Consider the following 27,593-nt stretch of genomic DNA (forward strand, 5'->3'; position numbering starts at 1 on the left):
GACGAATCGATTCCACAGACAGAACGTGAGGAGAGGGGCTAGTGTAATTGGTTAATAGAAACCATAAAAAAATGCACGGAAGTATGTTTTTTAACACAAACCTACTTTTTTTAATGGAACCCCGTTAGTTTTGTTAGCACATCTGAACATATAAACACGTAATCAGTGCCGTTTTTTGCATTGTAAAATGTTAATTACATCCGGAGATATTGTAATCTAAAGTTGACGCTTGAGTACCACTCCTCCGCTGTTCGATCGTGTGTATCGGAGAGCACCGAATTACGTAGGGATCCAAAGGGAACGGTGATGGACCTTAGGTACAGAAGAGACTGGAACAGCACATTACGTCCATATGCTAACACCTTTTTATTGGTCTTTTTCACTGACGCACATGTACATTACCATGAGGGGTGAGGTACACGAACACACATGGTTTCCATTTTCAATTACGGAGTGGAATAGAGTGTGTCCCGACATGTCAGGCCAATAGATGTTCAATGAGGTGGTCATCATTTCCTGCACGCAATTGCAATCTCTGGCGTAATGAATGTCGTACACGCCGCAGTACATCTGGTGTAACGTCGCCGCAGGCTGCCACAATACGTTGTTTCATATCCTCTGGGGCTATAGGCACATCACGGAGGTGTAAGATCAGGAGAACGGGCTGGCCAATTTATGCGTCCTCCACGTCCTATGAAACGCCCGTCGAACGTGTACCTCACCCCTCATGGTAATGTACATGTGCGTCAGTGAAAAAGATCAATAAAAAGGTGTTAGCATGTGGACGTAATGTGCTGTTCCAGTCTCTTCTGTACCTAAGGACCATCACCGTTCCTTTTGGATCCCTACATAATTCGGTGCTCTCCGATACACACGATCGAACAGCGGAGGAGTGGTACTCAAGCGTCAACTTTAGGTTACAATATCTCCGGATGTAATTAACATTTTACAATGCAACAAACGGCACTGATTACGTATTTGTTTATATGTTCAGATGTGCTAACAAAACTAACGGGGTTCCATTTAAAAAAACGTAGGTGTGTGTTAAAAAACACACTTCCGTGCATTATTTTATGGTTTGTATTAGCCAATTACACTAGCCCCTCTCCTCACGTTCTGTCTGTGGAATCGATTCGTCAGTATTTGATGTGGTTTACAAATATATCCAGCGGTAATGTTAGTTGACTCACCCTGTATATAAATATACAGGGTGTTACAAAAAGGTACGGCCAAACTTTCAGGAAACATTCCTCACACACAAAGAAAGAAAATATGTTACGTGGACATGTGTCCGGAAACGCTTACTTTCCATGTTAGAGCTCATTTTATTACTTCTCTTCAAATCACATTAATCATGGAATGGAAACACACAGAAACAGAACGTACCAGCGTGACTTCAAACACTTTGTTACAGGAAATGTTCAAAATGTCCTCCGTTAGCGAGGATACATGCATCCACCCTCCGTCGCATGGAATCCCTGATGCGCTGATGCAGCCCTGTATTGTATCACAGCCGTCCACAATACGAGCGCGAAGAGTCTCTACATTTGGCACCGGAGTTGCGTAGACAAGAGCTTTCAAATGCCCCCATAAATGAAAGTCAAGAGGGTTGAGGTCAGGAGAGCGTGGAGGCCATGGAATTGGTCCGCCTCTACCAATCCATCGGTCAACGAATCTGTTGTTGAGAAGCGTACGAACACTTCGACTGAAATGTGCAGGAGCTCCATCGTGCATGAACCACATGTTGTGTCGTACTTCTAAAGGCACATGTTCTAGCAGCACAGGTAGAGTATCCCGTATGAAATCATGATAACGTGCTCCATTGAGCGTAGGTGGAAGAACATGGGGCCCAATCGAGACATCACCAACAATGCCTGCCCAAACGTTCACAGAAAATCTGTGTTGATGACGTGATTGCACAATTGCGTGCGGATTCTCGTCAGCCCACACATGTTGATTGATCACGTTGGAATGAAGCCTCATCCGTAAAGAGAACATTTGCACTGAAATGAGGATTGACACACTGTTGGATGAACCATTCGCAGAAGTGTACCCGTGGAGGTCAATCAGCTGCTGATAGTGGCTGCACACGCTGTACATGGTACGGAAACAACTGGTTCTCCCGTAGCACTCTCCATACAGTGACGTGGTCAACGTTACCTTGTACAGCAGCAACTTCTCTGACGCTGACATTAGGGTTATCGTCAACTGCACGAAGAATTGCCTCGTCCATTGCAGGTGTCCTCGTCGTTCTAGGTCTTCCCCAGTCGCGAATGGAATGTTCCGTGCTCCCTAAGACGCCGATCAATTGCTTCGAACGTCTTCCTGTCGGGACACCTTCGTTCTGGAAATCTGTCTCGATACAAACGTACCGTGCCACGGCTATTGCCCCATGCTAATCCATACATCAAATGGGCATCTGCCAACTCCGCATTTGTAGACATTGCACTGACTGCAAAACCACGTTCGTGATGATAACCTGTTGATGTTACGTACTGATGTGCTTGATGCTAGTACTGTAGAGCAATGAGTCGCATGTCAACACAAGCACCGAAGTCAACATTACCTTCCTTCAATTGGGCCAACTGGCGGTGAATCGAGGAAGTACAGTACATACTGACGAAACTAAAATGAGCTCTAACATGGAAATTAAACGTTTCCGGACACATGTCCACATAACATATTTTATTTAGTTGTGAGTGAGGAATGTTTCCTGAAAGTTTGGCCGTACCTTTAAGTAACACCGTATATATATACTCCTGGAAATGGAAAAAAGAACACATTGACACCGGTGTGTCAGACCCACCATACTTGCTCCGGACACTGCGAGAGGGCTGTACAAGCAATGATCACACGCACGGCACAGCGGACACACCAGGAACCGCGGTGTTGGCCGTCGAATGGCGCTAGCTGCGCAGCATTTGTGCACCGCCGCCGTCAGTGTCAGCCAGTTTGCCGTGGCATACGGAGCTCCATCGCAGTCTTTAACACTGGTAGCATGCCGCGACAGCGTGGACGTGAACCGTATGTGCAGTTGACGGACTTTGAGCGAGGGCGTATAGTGGGCATGCGGGAGGCCGGGTGGACGTACCGCCGAATTGCTCAACACGTGGGGCGTGAGGTCTCCACAGTACATCGATGTTGTCGCCAGTGGTCGGCGGAAGGTGCACGTGCCCGTCGACCTGGGACCGGACCGCAGCGACGCACGGATGCACGCCAAGACCGTAGGATCCTAGGCAGTGCCGTAGGGGACCGCACCGCCACTTCCCAGCAAATTAGGGACACTGTTGCTCCTGGGGTATCGGCGAGGACCATTCGCAACCGTCTCCATGAAGCTGGGCTACGGTCCCGCACACCGTTAGGCCGTCTTCCGCTCACGCCCCAACATCGTGCAGCCCGCCTCCAGTGGTGTCGCGACAGGCGTGAATGGAGGGACGAATGGAGACGTGTCGTCTTCAGCGATGAGAGTCGCTTCTGCCTTGGTGCCAATGATGGTCGTATGCGTGTTTGGCGCCGTGCAGGTGAGCGCCACAATCAGGACTGCATACGACCGAGGCACACAGGGCCAACACCCGGCATCATGGTGTGGGGAGCGATCTCCTACACTGGCCGTACACCACTGGTGATCGTCGAGGGGACACTGAATAGTGCACGGTACATCCAAACCGTCATCGAACCCATCGTTCTACCATTCCTAGACCGGCAAGGGAACTTGCTGTTCCAACAGGACAATGCACGTCCGCGTGTATCCCGTGCCACCCAACGTGCTCTAGAAGGTGTAAATCAACTACCCTGGCCAGCAAGATCTCCGGATCTGTCCCCCATTGAGCATGTTTGGGACTGGATGAAGCGTCGTCTCACGCGGTCTGCACGTCCAGCACGAACGCTGGTCCAACTGAGGCGCCAGGTGGAAATGGCATGGCAAGCCGTTCCGCAGGACTACATCCAGCATCTCTACGATCGTCTCCATGGGAGAATAGCAGCCTGCATTGCTGCGAAAGGTGGATATACACTGTACTAGTGCCGACATTTTGCATGCTCTGTTGCCTGTGTCTATGTGCCTGTGGTTCTGTCAGTGTGATCATGTGATGTATCTGACCCCAGGAATGTGTCAATAAAGTTTCCCCTTCCTGGGACAATGAATTCACGGTGTTCTTATTTCAATTTCCAGGAGTGTATATCGAAAACTCAGACTATCGAAATTTAAATGGGAAAAATAAATATTATGATATTGTAAGTAATACAGGTCCAAATATGATCTTTATTAAAATAGAAGTCACAAATTTCCTCTTTTTTGTTACAGCACTCATCTTTGTCAGGTGTACAACGGAACACACAGTCAACAAACAAAACGACACACAAACTGTACAGTACAGGTACTGGGAACTACAGCAGCGTATGAACTCCCCTGTTTTGATCGGTAGCAGCCGGCAGCAGTCGGGGTATTTCGTGCCATACTGACAACAGATGTTCGTGCCACAGGGCAGCGAGCTAATCGTCGGTGTTGATTGCATTGTTGTCTGCTTTGTCACTGAGCTGTACTCTCCCTCTCTATCTTTTACAATGTTTTCATTATTTATCATGTCAGTTTAAAACAAAGAAAGTAGATCGTTGCAACCTCGGATTATTGGAAATTCGATCTATCGAGACTCGAACTATCGAGGCTCTACAGTATATATATATAATTTTAGCCTGATTCTTCAGAACTAAAGTCTCTGTCGTCTTCTTCAGATTCTTCTTGTTCTTGTTCATTATCAGGGCAGCCATCAGACTTGTCTGGAAGAAGAAGTTGTAAGGTCTCGCTACAATAAGGCTTGCTTCTTTTTACTGTCCGTTTTCTAGAGCAGTTGATGTAAGGATCGCTGCTAAGGAGTGTTCTCTACTGCACTTTCTAGAGTAATTTGTGTGGTATACTCGACAGTGCTTATTTCTAACTTCAGCAGCTGATCAATTGGTACTATCGCCTCTTTTATTACAGTAGCCCTATGAATCAAAAGTATATGCATTGTTGGCATCATGGATTGCGAACTGTGAAGTTCGACAAACAGTTTTCCTATTTATATGCATATGCTTGGAATTAGCTCTCATCAATGTTACACCCACTGATCACTGCTTCCAATATTACTTCCAAGTTTTTAATTAGTTGTAAATCTACTCCAGTAATTTGAGGCAGTTTCTGCATCTGAAAAGAAACATCCAGCGGTGTTTCCGTCATTCGTATTCCCAAAGCCTGGCTTTGGAACATCAACATGCAGTCCTAATTCTTCTTTGAATTTTCTTTGAATGTTGTTCTTTGTGGTTAATACCATTCTTTTGTCTTCTTCACTTCTTGCTTGCCACTTTCGAACTGGAAGTCTGTATGATTTAGTGAAGTACTGTCTCAAATAATGGTATGCTTGTGTGCAAATTCGACAAACCAAACTTCAAAGTTTCACGTTTCTGCGATAAACTTTTATCTAGTTTATTGAAATCTTTCGAAGTGAGCCCTCATTGTTGATGTAGTGCCTGTTGCAGCATTGCAGATTTTTGTTTCAACCATTGTCAGTAACGAAGTGTGTTTAATCTTTAGCAGTCCTACTTCTGTTTTGTTCAGCATGTTTATTTGTCCCTGTATGTATTTTATTTCCTCTTTTGTAACGTCTGATGTTTCATGCACAAAGCGGATGCGGACTGGTCTACAGAATCTTGTGGAGGAAGGGTTTTTGCCACAACGTTCTCTATTTTTCATTAACATTGGTAAGTAATTCAATGGATACAGAGGAGCTCTGAAATACATTAGCATCAATGTCACTTAAATTTTGAAATTTTTGTTTAAATTGTGATTGCTGAGACCCATCACAACCCTATTTTGAAAACTCTAAGCTGTGCTTTTCTTCTAAATCTATAACCTGCAACACTTATTCTAAATACTTGCACAATGTTAATGTGGTGTGATCTAACAATCCTTGCAGCTTTACTTCTGCCGATGTTTCAGTTACAGTAATTGAGTCTTCTTTAGGACAGCATTGCGTTGTCGCTTTTCTTAGTAATGAATAGCACGGATATACAGCCCTGTTTGCACAATGGATGAATTCATAATGCTTCCTCGTCAGCTGTGCACTAATAAAAATTGTCAGTGCTTCCTCAGAAGTATGTTTTATTATCTTCTTCTCGTCAGACGTTGAAAGCTTTTGCTTTATTTTTGTTGCCCTTGTTGGAGTTTCGGCTATTTTCTTAATCATGTCAGCCACATCAGGGTTTCCAGCAGTTGTGTGACTCATAGTTGCAGGAAACGTCAGCTCTTCATGAGTGGAATATTATCGTAGGACTTCAGTTTTCCTGCGTTTGCTCCTTTCACTTGACTCACTGAGATCTTTCTGAGGGCGGCCTGCGCCTACAGCAGTGAAAAAAAACACAGGTACCCTTTTGTTTATTGCCAACCAATCACGATTCTTCTGCAGAAACCTCTCCTCTTTTCTGTTTGCAGACATCCATTTCTTTTTAAAATTCGTTTTGAAATACCGGAGTGAAAGACTCAGTGGAGTTCTCTCAGCTTCTGGGCACTTCGTTATATCAGCGTCTCTGTTTTCCATAAACTGAACTTTCTGAACAACTGATGTGCCTGGAGATTCCACTTACAAAGGTTGTAAAACGAAACAATGCTGACCTGCAAAACGTAAGTAAAAATTTAACTTATATTTTGCACAAAGGATGACTAAAAAATGAAACGTTAAACTACTGCTAAGGCCACCTCAGATATGAAATTATCAAAATAAAATCCAGATTGGTTATTGACAAAAATGAACTTTAATAGGGTTCTGTTATAATATACACACAACACAAAAATAATTTTGAAAATATTAAGAATGTGTTAACTTACCAAAGCTTACACTAAAAAAAAAACACAGAAACGGTCGTACTAAATGCATGGGGGCTTAGTTAAAAGGGAAAGACTATAAATGCAATAATTTTAGTAGCTGTGTGACCGGTTACGAAGTCTTGTAACCGTTTCGCCCTGACTAGTATTAGCACGCAATAGGACTGCATAAAATAAAAATAAAGAATGACAAGGAATTTCCATTAACACAATTGATTAATTAAGTCCCCTGCAACTATAAAAGCTACAAAACAACAAAGCACATGTGTAACTGTTCTGTGTGTGGTAGTGTGACTCAACGTACATGTATCTGGCTCTGTTCTTTCTCAATACGACAAAATATTTTAAACACCATTTACAATGAACTAATTGAAAAACCAGAAATACTATAACTGCACATAGAAACCAGATTTACAAGTCTAATAAATGAACACGAGCCAGATGCTTTGTTGACTGTACCTGTGAGCAAGAGGGATTGTCATTAAAGAAAACTGTAATACCTTTTTACCTCATTATATATTGACGAAAATTTTCCATTACACCAGCATCATAAATCAAAAGCCCATCTCCTTTCTCAAATACACTGTGACAATTGCAACTTCTTCCATCTATACATTACACCAACCGAACAGGATCTACTCTCTGGCCCAACAGAACAACAACTGCCCTCGACATCCTCTGACCTACTACTGCACCAGTGGAGGCGGCGGAATAATAATCTTTGGCGCAATCTCTGGCGCTGTGACTCAGTGTAGCCACCTTTCATAAATCCGTTTCTCAATGGCAGCCGTCACAGCACACACAACAGTAACGTAATGGTAGTAAAATTAAAAAGAATCTCTTGTACAGCTCTAAAGGTTGTAATATTTCTGTGTTGTCATCAGTTATGCAGATTAGATGTTTAATAGCAAGCTCATTTTTAACACCAACACACGTGCAAGTACTGGGAAAATAAAAAAGTTTCGTGGCATTAAAAAAATTATAAATAAAAATGGCGTAAGTTTGTGGAGTTTACTATTTCTGAAATGGGCTCGCAATACTACAACAATTGCGACTGTAATTTAGAAATGGTGCGACAAGACGTGACACACCTTTAAAAACGCTAATCAAAATGGCAGACGATCCAAAATCTTGTTTAACTGAACTTCGAAATGTTGTTGTAAGGAAGTATTTAAATTAATACATAAGTTTAAAAAGAAGCTTTTATCTTCCTCTAACACGAATACCTGTTTCAAATTCGAATCCTCATTTAGTAAAGTAGCAAAAAATTGAGATTCAAACTGACAACTCAACAAGAAACGCGTCGTCTGACACAAATAGCCGATCTTCGAACGAGTCTAGGAGCGCCTACATACGTGTGAGGCTCCTGGAAAGTTATCCGTCGACCCACCAATTAGACACGTACTACAAAATGCACTTTCTAACATTTTTGGGCAAACTTAAATAATTTTTGCCTTTTTGGACAGGATTTCGTGGCAAATACTCCAATGTGCGTCGGTTAAAATTTAATTTAACTCACGTGTGCCTTCAGGGGTGTGAAGAGATCTAATCTGAAGACGCCACGTCAAGGGAATACGGACGGAGTGGGGGGGGGGGGTGATTCAAAACATCCCACCCATCGAAATGAGCCCAAGACCGTCTTCGTGACGAAGGCTGTGTGAGGAAGGGCTTTGTCTTGCAACAAGAAAACTTCTCTCGTCAGCAGAACCACACTCCTTTCCACAGCGTTGGCTGGAGGTTCGAGTCCTCTCTCGGGCATGGGTGTGTGTGTTCGTCCTTAGGATAATTTAGGTTAAGTAGTGTGTAAGCTTAGGGACTGATGACCTTAGCAGTTAAGTCCCATAAGATTTCACACATATCCGAACATTTGAACAGAAAATGACCTTAGGGGAAAATATTTGTTTTGATGTCCCCTACAACCTCCCAGAGTTTGTCAGTTTAAATATTTGTCACCCTGTATATGCCAACGTTGCGAACAGAAATGAGGAGACAGACAAAGTATATGAGGATAGTGAGCTTGTAATTCAGTATGTAAGGAGAGACGATAATCTAATATTCACGACGAATTGATTTGCAGTTATAAGGGAAGGAGTAGAAGAAAGGGCTGCGGGAGAATATGGGCTTGATACTAGGTACGAGAGAGGACACAGACTAATTCTACATCAAATTTCGACTAGCAATAGCGAATCCCCAGTTCAAGAATCACTTGGAAAAGGTCGGGAGATAAAGGAAGGTTCCAGTTAGGTTACATCATGATCAGGCAGAGAATCCGAAATCAGATATAGACCTAGGTCACAATTTAGTAATGAGGAAAAGTAGGCTGAAGTTTAAGAGATCAGTCAGAAAGAATCAATACGCAAAGAAGTGGGATACGGAAGTACTAAGGAATGACGAGGCACGCTTGAAGTTCTCTAAGGCTGTAGATACAGCAATGAGGAACAGCGCAGTAGGCAGTACAGTTGAAGAGGAATGGACATCTCTAAAAATGGCAATAACAGAAGTTGGAGAGAAAAACATAGGTACAAACAAGGTAACTGAGGAGAAACTATGGGTAACAGAACGGATACTTCAGTTGATCGATGAAAGATGGAAGTACAAAAATGTTCAAGGATATACAGAAATACAATTCACTTACTAATGAAATAAACAGAAGTGCAGGAAAGCTAAGGCGAAATGGCTGCATTAAAAATGTGAAGAAATCGGAAGGAAATGATTGTCGGAAGGACTGATTCAGCATATGGATAAATCAAAACAGCATTCGGTGAAATTAAAATCAAGGTGCAGAGCAGACCGCGGGTAGGTGAAAATAGTACAAAGGGCATTTAAAAAGTTTTTCACAGTCGTCTCTAATTTTTTTAATTTTTTTTCTTTTTTACAGGAGGAGAATGAAATTTTTTGTGAACACACTTGGCACATTTAGCTACAAGCTGGCTCTCCAAGACCGGCGATGCCTCTGCCACATCGATTCACAGGAAGTTGCTCCCTGTTTACGAGGAGGACACAGTGGATCGCAGCAGTATCCAGCGGTGATTGCAGATGTTTAAAGAAGGTTAGCTCTCTCTACTGGACAATCCACGATGCGGTAGACCATCGACGGCAGTGAGTGACGTGAATAAGACCATTGATCAAATCATCCAAAATGACAGATGTGTGACGACACGAAAGCTTGCTGAAAAGACTCGTTTGTCATTTGGTAGTGTGGTATCACTGGTACAGTGTCAGCTGATCAGACTGCACCATGACAATGCCAAACGCCATACAGCCCTTATGACGCAGGAGAAAATCAGGAGAATGGGTTGGAAAATTGTTCCTCATCTTCCCTACAGTCCGGACTTGGCTCTGTCTGATTTTTACCTCTTTGGTCATCTGAAGGCTCATTTGAACGATAAAACATTTCATAGTGAGAAAGACCTTATTGCATGTGTCAAGCGATGGTGTAAAAGTTCAAACGTCCCCTTAGAAAAATTTATGAATTACTGTGCTGATAAAACTCTTACGCTATTTGATTCTCAAACAGCTGCGCAAAACTGAACGTACTCACACTTTTCGCTCTTTACCTATTCTGATCAACACTAAATTGACACACAATATTTTTAGCGCAACGCAATCTGACTTTCAAAAATCCCTACAAAAGAATGGCCCTGACTAACAATAACCTATACCTTTCATGAATGAGTTACCCCACAAAAATCTTCGTTACTCGAACTACTGCAATACAGCGAGCGCCACTACTGCCAGCTAAATAAAAGATTCAAACTACTGAAGGCACTAACTACTGATAGGCATAATTAGCAAATGAAAGATTTAGATAGAGAACAAACAATGTATTTACCTTAATAGTGTTCAAAAGTCATTATATGTGTGTGTGTGTGTGTGTGTGTGTATCAGTTCATGACATCCAGTATTAGAAATTTATCTGGCGGACACACGTCCAGATCGTCCGCTCTCAAAATTCTGCCATCTCTCTCCCCACATCCACCACTGCTGGAGGATCACCTCCAGCTGCACAACGCTACACGCTGTTAACAGCCAACTGCCCAACACTACAATAGCAAATTCCAACAATGCAAACCAGCCACAGACTGCACACAGCACAGTCAGTGATTTTCATACAGAGCGCTACATGGCGTTACCAACATAAAAACCTAAACAGCCTACTTACAAAGTCAATCCCCAGAATTTTACGAAAGTGCATTTGCATCATGGAAAGAACGTTGTGCCAGATGCGTCACAGCTGATGCTACATTGAGTAGGCTCAACGGATAACTAAATGTTCCAAGCATGTTTACAAAAAATTTCATTTTCCTCCTGCAAAAAATAAAAAAATTAGAGACGACTGTGCAAAACTTTTTGAACGCTCTTTGTACATTAAAGGCGTCTATGAGGGGGAAAATTTGTATGACGTGATAGAAAGAGAAAAAGGAATCTACAGGGAGGAGATAGGGGAGCCAATATTAGAATCAGAATTTAAAGGACCTTTGGGCAGCTTAAGATCAATAAAGCGGAAGCGATAAATAACATTCCAACGGACTTTCTGAAATCATTGGGGGATTTGGCAACAAAACGACTATTCATGTTGGTGTGTAGAATGTATAATACTGGAGATATACCACCAGATTTTTTGAAAAACAATATACATACATTTCCGAAGATAGCAAGAGCCGACAAGTGCGAAAATTATCGCACAATCAGCTTAAAAGCTCATGCATCCCAGCTACTTACAAGAATAATATGTACAAGAATGGAAAAGAAAATAGGATGTGTTAGATGACCATCAGTTTCGCTTCAGGAACGGTAAAGGTGCCAGAAAGGCAATTCTGACGTTGCGGTTGATAATGGAAGCAAGAATAAAGAAAATTCAAGACACTTGAAGAGTGGAAGATCAAGAGCGAATTACTCGGATTAATAATGGTGTGAGACAAGGATGTAGTCTTTCGCCCCTGCTGTTCACACTCTGCATCGAAGAAGCAACGATAGGAATAAAAGAAAGGTTCAGGAGCGGGATTAAAATTCAAAGTGAAAGGATATCAGAGGTAAGATTCGCTGATGACATTGCTAGCCTGAGTGAAAGTAAAGAAGAATTGGAGGAACTGAATGAGCAGTCTAATGAGAACAGAATATGAAGTGAGAACAAATCGAAGAAAGACGAAAGTAATGAAAAGTAACAGAAACTTAACTTGAGAATTGGGTCTGCAGAAGTAGACGAAGTAAAGGAATTCTGCTACGTACGCAGAAAAATAGCCCATGATGGACGGAGCACGGAGGACATAAACAGCAGTTTAGGAGTGGCATTTCTGGCCTGCTTTAATTTGAGGAAGAAATTTCTGAGGATGTAAATTTGGAGCACAGCACTGTATGGTAGTGAAAAATGGAGTGACGGAAAACCGGAAAAAAAGAGACTCGAAGCATTTCAGATGTGATGCTACACACGAATGTTGAAAGTTAGGTGGATTGATAAGGTAAGGAATGAGGAAGTTGTCCTTATAGTGGGCGAAGAAAAGAATATATGGAAAACATTGACAAGACGACGTGACAGAGTGACAACACCTCTGTTAAGACCTTAGAGAATAACTTCCATGGTACTAGAGGGAGCTGTAGAGGGTAAAAACTGTAGAGGAATACATACAGCAAATAACGATGACTCAGTTTGGAACCGGTACTTTGAAGTGGAAAATGTTGGCATAAAAGGGTAATTCGTGGAGGGCCACATAAAACTAATCAGAAGATTGATGACTCGAAAAAAAGGTAAAAGTTCTGCAGTAGTCCCTGTTCACTATCTGATCAAAATTATCTGAACACTTATTATTGGACATTAATACTGGGTGTGTTGACCCACCGCCTCTGTGAATCTGCTAGGTACAGTTTCAATGAGGATGTCTGTGGTGGAATAGCATACATTCTGCCTCAAGAGTGGAAACCAGAGAAGGCAGTGCAGTTGCACGCTAGGGTTTGGAGTGAAGTCGACTTTCTAACTCATCCCAAAGGCGTTCCACTGGGTTTACAATGGAACTCTGTGAGGCCAGACCATTTGAGAATTTTTACAGTCCACAAACCATTGGCTCATCAAAAATGGTTCAAATGGCTCTGAGCACTATGGGACTCAACTGCTGTGGTCATAAGTCCCCTAGAACTTAGAACTACTTAAACCTAACTAACCTAAGGACAGAACACAACACCCAGCCATCACGAGGCAGAGAAAATCCCTGACCCCGCCGGGAATCTAACCCGGGAACCCGGGCGTGGGAAGCGAGAACGCTACCGCACGACCACGAGATGCGGGCCATTGGCTCATCAACACCAAACTCTTCTTCTACAGTATGCAGTACACTATGCTGCAAAATGGAGTGAAGTCGACTTTCTAAATCATTCCAAAGGCGTTCCACTGGGTTTACGTTGGGACTGGGCAGGCCAGACCATTTGAGGAATTTTACCATCGACAAACCGTTGGCTCATCAAATGGTTCAAATGGCTCTGAGCACTATGGGACTTAACATCTGTGGTCATCAGTCCCCTAGAACTTAGAACTAATTAAACCTAACTAACCTAAGGATATCACACACATCCATGCCCGAGGCAGGATTCGAACCTGCGACCGTAGCAGTCGCGCGGCTCCGAACTGAGCGCCTAGAACCGCGAGACCACCGCGGCCGGCGTTGGCTCATCAACACCGAACTCTTCTTCTACAGTATACAGTACACTATGCTACAAAATGGAGCGAAGTCGACTTTCTAACTCATCCCAAAGGCGTTCCATTGGTTTTGTGTTGGGACTCTAGGCAGAGCAGACCATTTGAGGAATTTTACGGTCGATAAACCGTTGGCTCATCAACACCGAACTCTTTTTCTACAGTATACAGTGCACTATGCTGCAAAATGTGTTCATATCCTTCCGCATTTAGAGTTTTCTTAAGCGCAATGAAGGGAGCACAACCTAAATCAGTAAACACGTCACACCATAACACCACGTCCTCCGTGCTTCACTGTTGTTATACCACATGATGTCTGGTACGGCTGTCCAGTCGTTCGCCGAACTCAAAACCTTCCATTGAAGTGCCACAGGGTAGGGCATCATTCGTCACTCCAAATCACTGGCTTCCAGTCGTTCAGTGGCCCCTCTCCATATACCGCCTCGAGCGTTGCTAAGCACTGACTTCAGAGGAACTGCTCGACGATTGTAATCCATTGTTTTTAACTGACTGCGCACAGTCAATGTGCTAGCTGGATTACTGGCACTACTCTGGAACTCAAGACTGATTCCTTCTGCTGACGTCATGCACTTCTTTACAACAGCCACTGTCCATCAGTACATGAGGTCTGCTTAGCAGTGGTTGCTCCTTTGCGTTAACTTCACAACCACATCAGCAACTGTCGACCAGGTCAGCTGTAGAAGGATTGAAAAGTCCCCAATGGATTTGTTGCTCAGTGACATCCGATAACTGGTGAAAGTACAATGTCACTGCACTTTCCTGATCGACCCATTCTGCTATTACTCTTACTGCTTTTATACTGATAACACAATGCTCCTTTTAGACTGGCGAGTCCGCTTCTCGTGAAATATGGTGACCAGTTTCGCGGTGTGTAAGGGTGTCCGGATACTTTAGATCAGACCAGAACAGCCAGCATATTCCATTAACGTTGTCAGCACCTTACCAAACCATCAGCCCTGTCAGGGTCAAACACTGTCTTCGAATACTTGGAACATCTTTGCAAAGCCTACACAGTCCCTAAACTCAAAGACAGAAGTGACAGTGTGTCCCCAAACCTGGACTGCTGCCACACCTGTTCCAAGGCGACTTTATCTCCCTCCAACACCGCATCCTTCAAATTCCATCGCTGGCCGTTGTGGTCGAGCGGTTCTAGGCGCGTCAGTTCGGAACCGCGCGCCTGCTACGGTCGCAGGTTCGAATCCTGCCTCGGACCTGGATCTGTGTGGTGTCCTTGGTTAGCTAGGTTTAAGTATTTCTAAGTCTAGAGGACTGATGACCTCAGATGTTAAGTCCCATAGTGCTTAGAATCATTTGAACCATTTGAACCATATTCCATCCCAAAACAACTTCAGCAGGCTCACTGTTGATGATCCAGAAACTGTGCTGACATCTACCATTTCCCCTATATCATTTCTTTAGGTCAAGGCTACGGTGCCTCTCCCAGTTTTCTTACGACCCCACTGCCTATGGCTGGCGCGAAGTTCGCAAACTAACACCATGTACCTCCATGACCATCCTTTTTCTGTGCTAAAAATCGCCCCCAAGCAAAAAAAAAAAAAAAAAAAAAAAGTACGCACCACGAAGGAATTATCCGAATGCGAAGGAAATCAGTAGATGTGATGTACTTGTACAGAGAAGTAAATGATAACAGTTTAAAAAAAATTGGATGTCATATCAAGAGGAAGCCTATGGCCTTGCCGCAGTGGATACACCGGTTCTTGTGAGATCACCGAAGTTAATTGCTGTCGGGCGTGGCCGGCACTTGGATGGGTGACCATCCAGCCGCCATGCGCTGTTGCCATTTTTCGGGGTGCACTCAGCCTCATGATGCCAAATGAGGAGCTACTCGACCAAATAGTAGCTGCACCCGTCAAAGAAAACCATCATAACGACCAGGAGAACGGTGTGCTGACCACATGCCCCTCCTATCCTCATCCTCAACTGTGGATGACACGGCGGTCGGATGGTCCAGATGGGACACTTGTAGCCTGAAGGCTGAGTGCTATATCAAGAGAAAGAGCTTCACAGACTGAGAAAGTCAATAGCAAATTGGTCCACCTTTGGGCCTTATACAAGCAGACCATCAAAATCCCGATCTGGTTACAGCCCATAATTTTCCAAACATTCTCAATTGGGAAGAGATCCGGCTACTTTGCTAACTAAGGCAGGGTTTCGCAAGACAGGCAGTAGAAACTTTCTCCTTTTGCGGGCGTGTATTGTCTTGCTGAAGTGTAAGTCCCAGGTGGCTCGCCATGAAAGGCAACAAGACTGGACATATCCAGACATGTCTTCGCTGACCATAGGGGCTCAGTACGAAGCCGGACCCGTCGCTGAAGACAGTTCTACTCCGGTCAATCAGATTTCGTGCCGGAGACGTGGCTGGAGACGCCCCAGATAGGATACCGGTCTGACTGTCGCTAACCATATTATTCGACAACCAGGAGTGATGGTCTCAGGTGCTATTTCATTTCACTGCAGGGCTCTTCTGGTTGTCCTCCCGCGGCACCCTTCAGCACAGCGGCACATCAGCGATGTTCTCCATTTCATCAAGGTAATGCCCATCCGCACAAGATGAGAGTTTCTACTGCTTGTCTTTGTGCTTACCAAACCCTACCTCGGCCAGCAAGATTGCCTGACCTCTCCCCAGTTGAGCATTATGGACAGAGCGCTCCTATCAGCTCGGAATTTTGAAGGTCTAAAGCGCCAGTTGGACATAATTTGGAACGTTATCCCACACGAGGACATCCAACAGCTCCATCAATCAATGCCAAGCCGAGTAACTGCTTTCGTAAGGGCCAGATCTGGCACAACCTGTTATTGCCTTGCTCAGTTTTGTGAAGCCCTCGAATACATCATCCAACTTTTCTGAAATTGTAATTATTTGTTTGTCTGTACATGTACATTACATCTACCAATTTCCATCCAATTTGGGTAATTCATAATACACTCCTGGAAATTGAAATAAGAACACCGTGAATTCATTGACCCAGGAAGGGGAAACTTTATTGACACATTCCTGGGGTCAGATACATCACATGATCACACTGACAGAACCACAGGCACATAGACACAGGCAACAGAGCATGCACAATGTCGGCACTAGTACAGTGTATATCCACCTTTCGCAGCAATGCAGGCTGCTATTCTCCCATGGAGACGATCGTAGAGATGCTGGATGTAGTCCTGTGGAACGGCTTGCCATGCCATTTCCACCTGGCGCCTCAGTTGGACCAGCGTTCGTGCTGGACGTGCAGATCGCGTGAGACGACGCTTCATCCAGTCCCAAACATGCTCAATGGGGGACAGATCCGGAGATCTTGCTGGCCAGGGTAGTTGACTTACACCTTCTAGAGCACGTTGGGTGGCACGGGATACATGCGGACGTGCATTGTCCTGTTGGAACAGCAAGTTCCCTTGCCGGTCTAGGAATGGTAGAACGATGGGTTCGATGACGGTTTGGATGTACCGTGCACTATTCAGTGTCCCCTCGACGATCACCAGTGGTGTACGGCCAGTGTAGGAGATCGCTCCCACACCATGATGCCGGGTGTTGGCCCTGTGTGCCTCGGTCGTATGCAGTCCTGATTGTTGCGCCCACCTGCACGGCGCCAAACACGCATACGACCATCATTGGCACCAAGGCAGAAGCGACTCTCATCGCTGAAGACGACATGTCTACATTCGTCCCTCCATTCACGCCTGTCGCGACACCACTGGAGGCGGGCTGCACGATGTTGGGGCGTGAGCGGAAGACGGCCTAACGGTGTGCGGGACCGTAGCCCAGCTTCATGGAGACGGTTGCGAATGGTCCTCGCCAATACCCCAGGAGCAACAGTGTCCCTAATTTGCTGGGAAGTGGCGGTGCGGTCCCCTACGGCACTGCGTAGGATCCTACGGTCTTGGCGTGCATCCGTGCGTCGCTGCGGTCCGGTCCCAGGTCGACGGGCACGTGCACCTTCCGCCGACCACTGGCGACAACATCGATGTACTGCGGAGACCTCACGCCCCACGTGTTGAGCAATTCGGCGGTACGTCCACCCGGCCTCCCGCATGCCCACTATACGCCCTCGCTCAAAGTCCGTCAACTGCACATACGGTTCACGTCCACGCTGTCGCGGCATGCTACCAGTGTTAAAGACTGCGATGGAGCTCCGTATGCCACGGCAAACTGGCTGACACTGACGGCGGCGGTGCACAAATGCTGCGCAGCTAGCGCCATTCGACGGCCAACACCGCGGTTCCTGGTGTGTCCGCTGTGCCGTGCGTGTGATCATTGCTTGTACAGCCCTCTCGCAGTGTCCGGAGCAAGTATGGTGGGTCTGACACACCGGTGTCAATGTGTTCTTTTTTCCATTTCCAGGAGTGTATGAATAATATGATTCCGTACGACATAATACAGTAAAAGTAAACAAAGCTTGGCGTTTCGGTGTAAGAGGAGGAGGAGGAGGAAATTAGTGTTTAACGTCCCGTCGACAACGAGGTCATTAGAGACGGAGCACAAGCTCGGATTAGGGAAGGATGGGGAAGGAAATCGGTCGTGCCCTTTCAAAGGAACCATCCCGGCATTTGCCTGAAGTGAGGTAGGGAAATAACGGAAAACCTAAATCAGGATGGCCGGACGTGGGATTGAACCGTCGTCCTCCCGAATGCGAGTCCAGTGTGCTAACCACTGCACCACCTCGCTCGGTCGGTGTAAGAGACAGTGGAAAATATTCTTCAGGTAGAATCATCAGCGTTCATACTCTGTGCAAGAATTTGAAAGCGATATTTCCGGAAAAGTTTTCTTTGTGTACCAAGAGTACTAAGTATTTCAAATGGTCATCTTTTGATCATCTTTTGAGCCGCAGGGTGAGGCCGAGCGGTTCTAGGCGCTTCAGTCCGGGACCGTGAGGCTGCTACTGTTACAGGTTCGAATCCTTCCTCGGGCATGGATGTGTGTGATGTCCTTAGGTTACTTAGGTTTACGTAGTTTTACGTGTAGGGGATGATGAAATGGTTCAAATGGCTCTGAGCACTATGGGACTTAACTTCTAAGGTCACCAGTCCCCTAGAACTTAGAACTACTTAAACCTAACTAACCTAAGGCCATCACACACATCCATGCCCGAGGCAGGATTCGAACCTGCGACCGTAGCGCCTAGAACCGCTCGGCCACCCCGCCCGGCGCGGATGATGACCTCAGATGTTACGTCCCATAGTGCTTAGAGCCATCAACTTTCGATGTTAACGGTATCCTTTTCAAGATTTCTATCTCAGTAAGTGTATCCATTGCATTATGTTGCAGTTGATCGTTAATTGGTTCTCTCAAAGCTACGTGCTGATGTTATTGGCTACCCTATTAGCTAGATCATTTCCATTACGTCCACAACTTTCACAATAACACTATGTTATCTCCAAGAACAAAATTTCTTGATTCATTCCACGTTTTTAGTTGAAGATCAATGATACATACAAGAGTGCGTGGACCCAGGATAGAACCCTGTTGAACACCTCCCTCCCCCCTCGCCACGGTTCCTTTTGCATCTCACCAGTCAGATTCCGTCAGGTGAGTGTGTTCTGATCAATAACTCAACTATGAAGGCTCTTCATACATGCGTTTATGTGAACTCATTTTGTTTCTTTTGTATGTGCAATCTGCCGTCCAAATTTCCGATAGTGATTCTGTATCGATAGTACTAATGAGAGGTGATCGGAAAGTATATTGAACGGAAAAGAGAACATTTTCTGAAAATCAACGACATTCAGTAGAAAGTGTTTATGTCTTTACGTAACTATCACGACGGTCACTGCAATAAAGTCTAGTTTATCCGAATTCACACCTCACTGTATCGATTTCCAATCAATAACACTCTGTTCAAAATAAGCCACGGAAAACTTCAACCAAAAATGCTAGGCGTTAAGCTTTTGACTCTCTCTTTCCCACACTTCGTATATTTCGTTCTCTAAGACGGGGACAGAGTCAAAGAAACGTCAATAAAATAACAATGTCTTATAGATGCTCCCATTACTCTCGAATGTTTTTCCCAAGACATCGCTGGCTTCCCCCTTACATCAGTATGGGTTAACTGGGCACAGTTACTGTAAATTCAGTGTGGTACCGAGATGTTCAGCTCCAAAGAAACAGACATTTCATAAGAGTGGGCTTTCGTAAGCGACCTAAGAATACTCGGAGAAGAGGAGCGGCTGCCCTATCTAACAGCGCGATAACCGTACGATCAGTTACATAGATTAACTGTGTGATAATGAACGTTCAGCAACCTTTTTCTACCGTTATCTAAACCACAGACCAAAAGTTACGTATTATCAGAGAGATGAGACCGTATTTCCCGAACAGGATGTCGCAAGGGGTGTACATAAAGCTAAAACTTAATTAGAAAATGTACTGAAGCGAGTATACACAATATAAGGTAACTAAACCGAACATCTCGACAACAACAAAATCGTTACATGTAAAAGCTATCAGTAGTAGCTATACCACATGAAAAATAAAATGATCGTATGGCATCGTATAGGGAGCGAAATGCTATTTACAATTTGTACAGAAAGCAGATGGCAGTTATAAGATTCGAGGGGCATGAAAGGGAAGCAGTGGTTGGGAAGGGAGTAAGACAGGGTTGTAGCCTCTCCCCGTTGCTATACAATCTGTATATTGAGCAAGCAGTAAAGGAAACCAAAGAAAAGTTCGGAGTAGGTATTAAACAGCAAAGCACTTGGAAGAGCAGTTGAACGGAATGGATAGTGTCTTGAAAGGAGCGTATAAGATGAACATCAACAAAAGCAAAACGAGGATAATGGAATGTAGTCGAATTAAGTCGGGTGATACTGCGGGAATTAGATTAGGAAATGAGACACTTAAAGTAGTAAAGGAGTTTTGCTATTTGGGGAGCAAAATAACTGATGATGGTCGAAGTAGAGAGGATGTAAAATGTAGACTGGCTATAGCAAGGAAAGCGTTTCTGAAGAAGAGAAATCTGTTAACATCGGGTATAGATTTAAGTGTCGGGAAGCCGTTTCTGAAAGTATTTGTATGGAGTGTAGCCATGTATGGAAGTGAAACATGGACGATAAATAGTTTGGACAAGAAGAGAATAGAAGCTTTCGAAATGTGGTGCTACAGAAGAATGCTGAAGATTAGATGGGTAGATCACATAACTAATGAGGAGGTATTGAATAGCATTGGGGAGAAGAGGAGTTTGTGGCACAACTTGATTAGAAGAAGGGATCGGTTGGTAGGACATGTTCTGAGGCATCAAGGGATCACCAATTTAGTATTGGAGGGCAGCGTGGAGGGTAAAAATCGTAGAGGGAGACCAAGAGATGAATACACTAAGCAGATTCAGAAGGATGTAGGCTGCAGTAGGTACTGAGAGATGAAGAAGGTTGCACAGAATAGAGTAGCATGGAGAGCTGTATCAAACCAGTCTCAGGACTGAAGACCACAACAGGGCATCGCTGACTGCCAGTCTTAAGTCTTTATTACAAACAATGAAAGATATAAACGCGAGATATGTCACTGGATAGAGGAAGTTTCAAAGTTCTGTGTTCGCTCAGACAGTTTACTGTACGCCCAACATGAACACCATCAGCTCGAGAAACATCGAAACGACCGGCCATTGCATTCCAAACACGAATGAAGACGTTCCTGTTTATTGAATAGACAGTGAAACCTTCCCGTCTCCTCTATATCTCTTATGTTACGCAACCTTCCCTTTTACAATAGCCTATGAAACCTTCCCTTCGGATTTCTACCTCTTGCTTAATAATAACAAACGAAACTTTCCCTTTGAAATTTATTCTCTTTCTCAGTCTTCGCATGCAAATTTAAATGCTGCTTATTAAAAGTTATTTTCTGATTATTTCTACGAAACAGAATGTGTCGTCGTCGTGGCCCTCAGTCGTTACCTGCAATAACCCAAAACTGTTCCTAACTTTTTTTTAGTGTTACTGGATCGCCATCTGACTGCTACATCGAACTGCGACATGAATATACTTACTCTGGTTTACTATACTCTATTAGCTGCTGGTGGGCTTTCATAATAAGTGGCTGTATTTATTACCAAAGCTAACGTTATTCTTTAATAGCAAAGCTGACGTTATTCTTTAATTAATTTGACTGAAGCTCCGTAATTCATAGTTACACATTTTCTTGACAACAATAAAATTTTTGCAAAGTTTTACGTTGATGGTTTTTGGGATGGATTATAATCAGTAATGCAACATTGCTTGCAGAAATTAATTATATTCTGAAAACGCTTCGAATATTTACTGTTGGTAATGAAATGATTTTACAAACGTTTAAAGGGGACTTATTTTTTACAATAATCTTACAACTAGCATTGCGCAAACATACCTTCAGTAGTCTTGAGTTTCGCAAAGAAAATAATTCAATAATATTAGTTCCTCTTATGATAATAGTTAGCTGATGTCTCTGTACATCCGTTTATAATCTCTTGTAAATCATAGCTGGTGGCTGGCAGGCACACCGCTCCTCTCAATCTCTCGCTTCAGACCTGCTACCGACTCGCTTCACTTCTGACTTACTACTGACTTCCTACGAACGCTGAAGTGCGGTCTCTTCCGCCAACAATGCTCTCTGGTGCAGACAATCCCTGCTACCATTACAAAATGTATCAATGCGCGGTCTTTCCCGCTCTTTTCTTAAAATGTATCCATACGCGGTCTCTCCCGCCCTTTTTAAAATTATATCAATTTGCGGTCTGTCTTGCCAACAATACTTCGGTGCAGACATTCCGTGCTACCACAATTATTTCCAACATGACAAATATTAATTATTCCTATTTAATCCTATTAATAAAATATAAAAATCTTTCATAAATTATGGTTTGACAATAAACAATAGAAATATACACGTCTTACAACAGCTTCGACAATTCGATTTCTCAGCTCTGTAAGAGTAGCTGCCATAGCTACAACAAAGACTCTTTTTTTGTGTGCCCCACAGAAAAAAATCGAAAGATGTGAATTCTGGTGACCTGGGGGCCAAAAGCAATAGCCAAGACCTTGCCATCAGCCTCTTCCAATCAAAGGTTGTGGAGTGGTATTTTCCAAATAACGCCGCACCTCGAGGGGAAACGGAGGCCCTCATGCTTAAAACTGGAATCATTGGAATACTTGTGAAACATACAGTTTTGGAGCATTTTCAGATAAGACATGAGATCTTGCATAACTATCACAGTTTCCTCTGCGAAAAAGAAAGGTCCATAAAACTTTGTGAACAGAAACGGCACAGAACGCTTTCAGTTTCTGTGAGTCTCGTTCATGTAAGTCGACGACGCCAGTATTTTGTGACCACTAAATTCTTACATTATGGCGGTTTCCTTTACCCAGAGAAGAAACGTCGATTCGTCTAAAAGGACGAGTCATTCGGAAAAACTGTCCTTTGCCACATCCTTGACAACTGAAATGCTAAATTCGTATCTTCTCTTGTGGTCGTCGGGATGCAATAGTTGCAGTAACTGAGACGTGTATCGACTCGTGCTACACTTTGTGTTTATATTGCATTGGTTTTCTTCCCCTGACATGTTTGTTTGATTTGTTGTCTGTCATTAACTGGCTGCTTGGTTGTCTTTTCCATCTGCTATCGATATCTGCGTTTTTGCTTCCGGGAAACTGCTATGGAGGAAGTGAGATCTTTGACCGGTTGTAACCTCGTGTGGTGGCGCGGAAGTAGGGGCGTTGCGTTGAGAGAGAGTGTGGTGGACACGGGAGGGCAGTGTGGCTCTCCAGCGCGAAGCAGGCGTGGTCGGTTGTACCGAGTCGCCACGTGATGTATGTCGGTTGTGTGTAACGAGCGGGTCGAGTTGGCGGAAGAGCTCCCCGCGTGTTGGTTGTATACAGAATCGCCCCACGAGTAGTTGCTGTTCATTTCGCCTTGGTGGGACGATAACAAGCTTCTTTAACTCCTCCGTTTCAACACTGGAGTTTAAAAGGATACGCCTAACATGAAGGAGCGGTCACTACCCGTCAACGTTGCAGAGAAGACGTGAACTCCGGTGACAGAGCGTGTTGTCGCGTGACCGTGGCGTGTTGGGTACGCTGGCGACGCGTGCGCGGTCGGATGTGTGGATCCTTGCCATCGAAGATCGTTTACTGCCTGTTCGAGCATAATTGCAAGTTAAGTTAGTGGAAGTTTTAATCATTAAGTAAGAATTTTGTGTAACCAGCGTCTCTTCTGCCTTGTTGCCTCCGGCGACCGGGTTTCCTGTCCCTGGCACCGGTGTAATTGAAGACAGTGATCTTTCCTCCTCCTCTCGTTACTGTCCGATGGGAGGTGTAGTTTTGGCAGTATAATTGGTTCACTAAATTCATGCTTCTTGTTGATCATGTGGTCGCTCATTCAGGACTGTGTGGTGTAATGTTTCCTTGCAGGAGGTTAGCTCTAATTCTGTCAGCAAGTTAAGCCATCTTATAACAAGTTTTCGCTGGCTAAAAGTCGGTGCAGTGACCAGCCTGAGAGTGGCAATTGTGTTTACGGGCGTATTTAAATTGGTCAGTATTCTGCCTAGCCTGAGCATCCCTGAGTGGGTGATTTGTGGCCGCCTTACACGGGTCCGTCATATCTGTTACGTTATAATGATATTCCAGGACACTTTTGCTTAAAATTTTTTAAATTCCTCCAAGTTTGTAAATTCCTGTTATTGCCATTAATCGTGTGTTTACTGAGACCTGTTTAATTTTTTGTAATGGCGGTGTTCGTAGCTTCACTACCTCACCGTACTTTATTAATAAAGTTCTGTATTTACTTTAGTAGCCTGTTGATTAATGTTCTTTAAATTTTTTAAATTGTTGTATTGCTGTAAATTATTTTGATTGGAGTTAGCGGCGTGTTTTAAAAGGTAGTTTATTGCCGTACTGCTAGCTTCTGTGTTTTTCTTAAAAAAAAATTTTAAAGTTACGAATAAAACATTTGTGTAAATCTCAACTCGACAGTAAACTACAAGAAATTTGGCCCCGTTTCCCAACTTGTGGACAGACTGTAATGTACAAACTGCTGCGAAGTACGCTGTTGGAGCACAAGTACCCACCCACTACTTCGTAATACAGGATTCACCTGTATATGCCACTAGGCGTAGACTCGCCGCTATAGATGGAGGCGGGGAGTCTCTCTTCGTCAGTGAGGAAGCAATGACAGCACAGTGGGTAAGCCAAGAGAGCTGAGAGACATCGAATATGGATTAGATTAGATTAGTTTTCCGTTCCATAGATCCGTGCTGAGGAGATCCTCGTGGATGTGGAACATGTCTTCTTTTTTTAAGCTGAAATAATAATACTAATAGTATGAATGTATACAATACATCATTTGTTTGTATTAAAAAATTCGTCAGTGGAGTAGAAGGAGTTGGCCACTAGTAAGTCTTTCAGGCTCCTTTTAAACTGATCTTTATTTGTAACTAAATTTTTTATGTTTGCTGGCAAATTATTGAAGATGAGTGTTACTGAGTAGTGTACCCCTTTTTGAACTAAAGTAAGTGCTTTTAAGTCCTTGTGCAGATCATTTTTGTTCCTGGTATTGTATGTATGAATTGAGCTGTTTGTTGGAAAAAGAGATATATTATTTAGGGCAAATTTCATTAAGGAGTAAATATACTGAGAGGCAGTAGTTAGTACACCCAGTTCTTTGAAGAGGTTTGTACAGAACGTCCGTGAATTTACTCCACAAATAATACGTATTACACGCTTTTGGGCTCTGAAAACTTTTGTTTGACTTGAAGAGTTACCCCAAAATATTATACCATATGACATTATGGAATGAAACGAGGCAAAGTATGCAAGCTTTTTCATTTTTGTGCTGCTTATGTCTGCTAACACTCGAATTGCAAATACAGATTTGTTAAGGCGTTTCTGCAGATCTGTGGTGTGCTCCTCCAAACTGAATTTATTATCAAATTGTAATCCCAGGAATTTAAGACTGTCGACCTCTTCTATCTGCTCTTCTTCATACTTTATGCATATGATGAGTGGAAACCTCTTACAGATACTGAATTGCATATAGTGAGTCTTTTCGAAGTTTAATGTCAGTGAGTTGGCTTTAACCATTTATTAATATCCATGAAAATATCATTAGCAGATCTTTCTAGAACTACACTCGACATACTATTTATTGCAATAATTGTCATCTGCAAACAAAACGAACTTTGCTTCTGGCAGTTTAACTGATGAGAGATCATTAATGTACACAAGAAAAAGCAATGGCCCAAAGATGGATCCTTGTGGGACACCACATGTAATTTCTTCGCACTGAGTGTGACCTGGGTGACACATCGATCAGGCGCATTCCAACTTTTGTAAATCTGGCTAATACGACTTGGTGACTTCTGCATAATCGTGTAGCTGATTGTGTACTGTAAAAACACATACACTCCTGGAAATGGAAAAAAGAACACATTGACACCGGTGTGTCAGACCCACCATACTTGCTCCGGACACTGCGAGAGGGCTGTACAAGCAATGATCACACGCACGGCACAGCGGACACACCAGGAACCGCGGTGTTGGCCGTCGAATGGCGCTAGCTGCGCAGCATTTGTGCACCGCCGCCGTCAGTGTCAGCCAGTTTGCCGTGGCATACGGAGCTCCATCGCAGTCTTTAACACTGGTAGCATGCCGCGACAGCGTGGACGTGAACCGTATGTGCAGTTGACGGACTTTGAGCGAGGGCGTATAGTGGGCATGCGGGAGGCCGGGTGGACGTACCGCCGAATTGCTCAACACGTGGGGCGTGAGGTCTCCACAGTACATCGATGTTGTCGCCAGTGGTCGGCGGAAGGTGCACGTGCCCGTCGACCTGGGACCGGACCGCAGCGACGCACGGATGCACGCCAAGACCGTAGGATCCTACGCAGTGCCGTAGGGGACCGCACCGCCACTTCCCAGCAAATTAGGGACACTGTTGCTCCTGGGGTATCGGCGAGGACCATTCGCAACCGTCTCCATGAAGCTGGGCTACGGTCCCGCACACCGTTAGGCCGTCTTCCGCTCACGCCCCATCGTGCAGCCCGCCTCCAGTGGTGTCGCGACAGGCGTGAATGGAGGGACGAATGGAGACGTGTCGTCTTCAGCGATGAGAGTCGCTTCTGCCTTGGTGCCCATGATGGTCGTATGCGTGTTTGGCGCCGTGCAGGTGAGCGCCACAATCAGGACTGCATACGACCGAGGCACACAGGGCCAACACCCGGCATCATGGTGTGGGGAGCGATCTCCTACACTGGCCGTACACCACTGGTGATCGTCGAGGGGACACTGAATAGTGCACGGTACATCCAAACCGTCATCTAACCCATCGTTCTACCATTCCTAGACCGGCAAGGGAACTTGCTGTTCCAACAGGACAATGCACGTCCGCATGTATCCCGTGCCACCCAACGTGCTCTACAAGGTGTAAGTCAACTACCCTGGCCAGCAAGATCTCCGGATCTGTCCCCCATTGAGCATGTTTGGGACTGGATGAAGCGTCGTCTCACGCGGTCTGCACGTCCAGCACGAACGCTGGTCCAACTGAGGCGCCAGGTGGAAATGGCATGGCAAGCCGTTCCACAGGACTACATCCAGCATCTCTACGATCGTCTCCATGGGAGAATAGCAGCCTGCATTGCTGCGAAAGGTGGATATACACTGTACTAGTGCCGACATTGTGCATGCTCTGTTGCCTGTGTCTATGTGCCTGTGGTTCTGTCAGTGTGATCATGTGATGTATCTGACCCCAGGAATGTGTCAATAAAGTTTCCCCTTCCTGGGACAATGAATTCACGGTGTTCTTATTTCAATTTCCAGGAGTGTATATTGTGATCTGAGTCTATATCTGCTCCTGGGTATGCCTTACAATCCAGTATCTGATTTCGGAATCTCTGTCTGACCATGATGTAATGTAATTGAAATCTTCCCGTATCTCCCGGCCTTTTCCAAGTATACCTCCTCCTCTTGTGATTCTTGAACAGGGTATTCGCTATTACCAGCTGAAACTTGTTACAGAACTCAATTAGTCTTTCTCCTCTTTCATTCCTTGTCCCAAGC

Source organism: Schistocerca nitens, chromosome 10 (genome assembly GCF_023898315.1).
Source record: "Schistocerca nitens isolate TAMUIC-IGC-003100 chromosome 10, iqSchNite1.1, whole genome shotgun sequence".
NCBI lineage: Eukaryota > Metazoa > Arthropoda > Insecta > Orthoptera > Acrididae > Schistocerca > Schistocerca nitens.